Genomic DNA, 6000 nt, shown 5'->3' with positions numbered 1-6000 from the left:
TGGATGGAAAGCGGGATGGGTCTGGATGGAGAGCAGGGTGGATCTTGTGTGCTGAACTTAAATAAGGGTAATTACAATGGAATGAGAGCAGAGTTGGCTGGAGTGGACAGGAAAAACAGTTTAGCAGAAAAGATGGTTGATGAACAATGGCAGACATTTAAGAAAATAGTTCATTACTCTCAACAAAGATATATCCCAGTGAGGAAGAAGGATTCAAGGAAGGGGATAAACTAACAATGGTTAACCAAGGAAGCTAAGGACAGTATCAAATTGAAAGAAAAAACACACAATGTGGTAAAGATTAGTGGTAAGCCAGAGGATAGGGAAAGTTTTAAAAATTAACAAAAGATGACCAAAAAAATAAAGAGGGAGAACATAAACTTTGAGGGTAAACTAGCAAGTAATATAAAATGGACAGTAAGAGCTTCTTTAAATATATAGAAAGAAAGAGATAGGCCAGAGTGAACATAGGCCCCTTAGAGAATGAGGCTGGGGAAATAATAATGGGTAACCAGGAAATGGCAGAGGAGTTGAATAAATACTTTGCTTCAGTCTTCACAGTAGAAGATACTAATAGCGCTCCAAAAGTACTAAATAAGCAAGGATCAAGAGCTGGGGGCGGGGGTGGGGAGGGGATGAATACAATAACTATCATTAGAGAAAAAGTACTAGGAAAACTAATGAGGGCCAAAGGCCTATAAGTCCCCTGGACCTGATGTGTTGCATCCTAGGATATTAAAGGAAGTAGCTACAAAGATAGTGGATGCACTGGTAGTAATCTCCCAAGAATCCTTAGATTTTGGAAAAGGTCCCAGAGGATTGGAGAACGGCCAATGTAATGCCTTTATTCAAACATGGAGGGAGAAAAAAAACAGGTAACTATAGGCCAGTTAGCTTAACATCTGTCATTGGGGAAATTTTGGAGTCTATTATAAAGGATGTAATAGCAGGGCATTTAGAAATACATAATCTAATTAAGCAGAGTCAGCATGGCTTCATGAAGGCGAATCATGCCTAACAAACCTATTAGAATTCTTTGAGGAGGTAACAAGCAGGACAGATAAAGGGGAACCAGTAGATATATTATATTTGGATTTCCAAAAGGCATTCGATAAGGTACCGTACATATAGCTACTTAGTAAGATAAGAGCCCATGGTGTTGGGGGTAGCATATTAGCATGGATAGAGGATTGGCAAACTAATAGAAGACAGAGAGTTGGGATAAGGGGGGCATTTTCAGGATGGCAACCTGTAACTAGTGGAGTGCCACAGGGATCAGTGCTGGGGCCTCAATTATTTACAAAATATATTAATGACTTAGATGAGGGAAGCGAATGTATTATTGCTAAGTTTGCGGGTGACACCAAAATAGGTGGGAAGGCAAGTGGTGAGGATGACACAAGGAGTCTACAGAGGGATAGAGACAGGTTAAGTGAATGGGCAAAAACTTGGCAGATGGAATATAATGTGGGAAAATGTGAGGCTATGCACTTTGGCAGGAAGAATAGAGGAGCTGAATATTATTTAAATGAAAAAAGACTACAAAGGGATTTGGGAGTCCTTGTGCATGAATCCCAAAAAGCTAACATACATGTTCAACAGGTAATAGGGAAAGCAAATGGAATGTTGGCCTTTATTTCAAAGGGAATGGAGTATAAAAATAGGGAAGTCTTGCTAAAACTATATAAGGCACTAGTTAGACCACACCTAGAACACTGTGAACAATTTTGTTCCCCTCATCTAAGGAAAGATATACTGGCATTGTAAGCAGTCCAGAGAAGGCTCACTAGATTGATCCCGGGTATGAAAGGATTTTCTCATGAGTAGAGGCTGAGTAGGTTGAGCCTGTGCTCATTGAGGTTTAGAAGAATGAGAAGTGACCTTATTGAAACAAAAAGATTCTTAAGGGGCTTAACAGGGTAGATGCTGAGGTTGTTTCCCCTTTTGGGAGAGTCTAGGACAAGAGGGCATAATCTCAGGGTAAGGGGGTGCCCATTTAAAACAGAGATGAGGAGGAATTTCTTCTCTCAGAGGGTAGTCAATCTGTGGAATTCTTTTCTGCAGAGGGCTGTAGAGGCTGGGTCATTAAGTATATTCAAGGCTGAGATAGACAGATTTTTAATCAGTAAGGGAATCAAGGGTTATGGGGAAAAGGCAGGAAAGTGGAGTTGAGGATTATCAGACCAGCTATAATCTCATTGAATGGCAGAACAGACTCGATGGGCGGAATGACCTACTTCTGCTCCAATGTCTTATGGTGTCATGGTCTTATGGATGGAGAGCGGGGTGCATCTGGATGGAGAGTGGGGAATGGCCTGGATGGAGAGCAGGGGTGAGGATTGGATGGAAAGCAGGAGCGAGGTGTGGATGAGAGTGGGATGGGTCTGGATGGAGAGCAGGAGAAGGGAATGTTGAATTAATTTCCCTTAAGTCAATGGGCCTTTCTGAAAGTAGGTATGCGGGGCTCTGACCAGCTGGTGAGACCTCCTTTGCCTCCATTAAATACTGCCCACTGAGTAGAATTTTGGGTGAAATCTTTTGCCATGGTCTAACAGTGATCATTATAGCAACGCACCTTGATATCTTCACCGTGCCTACGTATTGGAACTGCACTTCAGGGGTGAACACTTGGTAAAGTTTGGAATGTACTGCCTGAAAGGGCTGTGGAAGCAGATTCAGTCATAATACTCAAAAGGGAATTAGATGTATACATGAAAAAAGCAAGTACGTTTGACAAATTGGATACCTCTTTCAAATCAATGTGCAAATGCAAATTGGCATAGGCATGGTGAGTCCAATGGCCTTTATCTTTGCTGTAAGATTGCTGCCCTTCTGATTTATAACTCAGTGTTGGTCAAACATGTCTTTCTTTTTCGCCTGTGTCTCTAAAGTTTCCAATCAGCACATTTGGATAGGTGAAGAGTTCATTTCCTATAAAGGCCTCATTTACCATTGAGGTCAAAGGCTCATTTCCTACTCCTGACTTAATAATGATAACTATTCATCAGCTGTGATTGATTCTCCCAAAACATTATTAATAGCCCAGTGATACACAGCTGCTGAGAGAAAACATAGTGACCCTGTGTGTTCATGGGTTCTTGGTATGGCATGTGTTATGACCCACCCCCAGGTGAGGTTCCCCAAAGTTATTCATCCAGGCAAGACCCCTCAATTTGTCACCATCTGACTGGGACACCCCCAAATTGTTATGCCCCGGGGGAGGAGGGATGAACTGGTTCCCTGTCTTTATTCAGCAGCCCCCCGCCCCCACTTCTGTTGGTCACAACAAGATTTAACCTAAAGACTTTCCCTTTCACAGATACCATTTTTCCAGACTCAATCATCCTGGTTTTGAAGGAGCCAATTTGATCAGACTTTCCTGAGTTAGAGGTAAGAATAAGTTTATTAACTACTAAAGGCAAGAAAGGATACAACACATGCATATAAGTTCATACAGGTTAAAAGTAAGAATTTAGCTTGAAGTAAGTGAATATATATATATGTATATAAAAAAGAGTATACGGAACAATCCTTGATTCGTGGGGAGTAGGTGATTGAGTGTTGCGGCCATTGAGATTCGAGATTCCAGTAGAATTGACTCCAGTAGACAAATAGTTGGTTTTTTTAGGTTCCAGGAGAGTTGACTCTGGTAGACTAATAGTCAGTTTCAAGGTTCCAGCAGTGTTAAATTCAGTAGAGAGGGAGACAGATCGGGATACTTGCAAAATGGCAGAGGTGCTGTGTGCGGCTGTTACTTTTGAGTCAAACTTTCAGCACTAGCTCTCTTTCAGAACACCCACCAACAGGCAGATGCTGGGACAGCTTTTCAGCTCACTTTTAACCCCTCCTTTGTATATTCCAAATGGGAAGCAAATTCACAAATCTGTCTGGGCATTGCTCACAGGATTTCTTGATGAGATGATACTCATCTCCCATTATGTCCCATTGTCTCTACCGGAGGGAGCAATTAGTTTCTGGATGTCTTTAGAAGTACCTGGTCTAGCAACAGAGTGGTATTCCATTACCTCTTAGGGACTCTGTTGCATTCTAGCCAGTGGCTTGTGAGCATTTAAAAAAAAACTCAGGTCTTATTTTTAAAGTCCGATATTTCCGGACGCATTTTGATGTTTTTTTTCCTTCATTACCATGACACGTGAGAAAGCCCAGTTACAGTCTAAAATGGCCAAGACCCAGAAATTTCCCCACTGATCTATACTTAAAATACCAGTGTGAGACGTTGAAAATACTGCATAGGCAATTCCATTATATTGTGTAGAAAATCACAGTATGTTACAGGTTTTTAAGAAGATCTTTTTAGTAGTTTTAGAGATATTCACCTTTAATCAGCAAACTCCAGACGGTGGCTGAAAGTTGCCTTCCCAGAAGGATGAGTGCCATCTATTGTACTGAAAATGTGTATCAGCGACACATTGTCACCTGATCTTTGACATACGGAAACTTTGTAATCTGTGGCATTTTGTTGTGGTAAACATGATTTTATTATGAAAGGATTCAACTATTCTATCACCAAAACTGTTTATATGAAGTAGACTTTTACATCAGAAGTGCTCAGTCTTTTCTCCTCACACTGACGTTAATTTTGAGTGATATGTGAATTCCAAAATAGCTTGGAACATGAAAGGATTTTGTTATCCTTCACATCACAGACTCAACACTATATACTGTAGTTAACATGTTAACAATGTTGGATGATAGGACAATGAGAATGGTCTAGAATTTGCAACTTGTGGCGAGAAAGAGCTAGCCCATGAATTGGCAATCGCTACAAGTTGCTGACCAATTTGTGCTGTTCTGCTGTTGGCTTCATTTTGTGTTGAATATCCCCATGAATTTCATAAAGTTGCTACATTTGTACATTGATTGCCCATCAAACTCACCCAAGAAAGTTGAACCTAGTAATTAATAACTAAGCACTCTTTTAACAGCGTGGTAATCTTTAATGACTACCAATCAACCTCTTGGCCTCAGAAAGTGAACAATTATAGGTATGGAGTTTCATTCCTTGTTGTTGGAGCTCTTAAGATTGACAAATTTTTAAAAAAGTGTTTCTTACTTTCCTTTTCTGTCCTTTTTTCTCTCTTAATTTAACCTTTCTTTCCCGCCTTTTGTTTCTTGTTCTGTACCCGATTTGACATTGAATTCACCCACTTTAATTCACCAGCTTTTTCAGTTCTTCTTTTGTTTATTTCTCAAACATTAAATCTCATTGATTGAGGGAATAATTAGTCCCATTGTTTGCCAAAATCCCAGATGCCCTGCGTCCCTCATCGTCCCATTATCAGCTCACATTCCAGCAACTTACAGGACAATATTTTTTTGTTTGAACTGATGGGTGCAGTATAAAGTCAAACTAATGGAGCACATTTGAGAAATGTCCTGTTCCAGAACATACTGGCACATTGTCACAGAAAGTTATTTATTGTCATCTGTTTTCCTGGAGCCAAAAAAAAATTCATAAGGATGGTTAAAGGTAAATTGGTTTACATATGGGTACCCTGAGTAGAGGAAAGCAGCATTATGATTCCAAAGCAAGTCAGGTACACATTATTCGTTGGGCTAGCTGATATGCCATTTGTCATAATTGAGGAAAATGTTATGATTGATCATTTAGGATCTATTGGTCAGAGTTTGTCAGCTCCTAGAAGTTGCTTAAGCACTTGAGCCTGAAAATAAACTGAGCAATGTTATTGTATAATCATTTAGGCACGTAAATCAAATTTCTATTTTAAATGGGGTTATTTTTTTTCTATTCAAATTGCCAAGAGAGGAATTTGATACAGGTACATTTAATATTTGTGTGACTAAATCTCCCACATTCCAGGTTCTATTCTGTACTAAAACAACTATATCTTCTTTCAAATACCACTGCCTAACCATGAGCACAGAAAGTTGAGCTCTCCTGAGTATTCAGGAAGCTGAAACAAAAACAGAAAGTGCTGGAAAAGCTCAGCAGGTCTAGCAGCATCTGTGGAGGGAGAA

Source organism: Cetorhinus maximus, chromosome 7 (assembly GCF_964194155.1).
Source record: "Cetorhinus maximus chromosome 7, sCetMax3.hap1.1, whole genome shotgun sequence".
Taxonomy (NCBI): Eukaryota; Metazoa; Chordata; class Chondrichthyes; order Lamniformes; family Cetorhinidae; genus Cetorhinus; species Cetorhinus maximus.
This window is presented reverse-complemented; position numbering follows the sequence as displayed.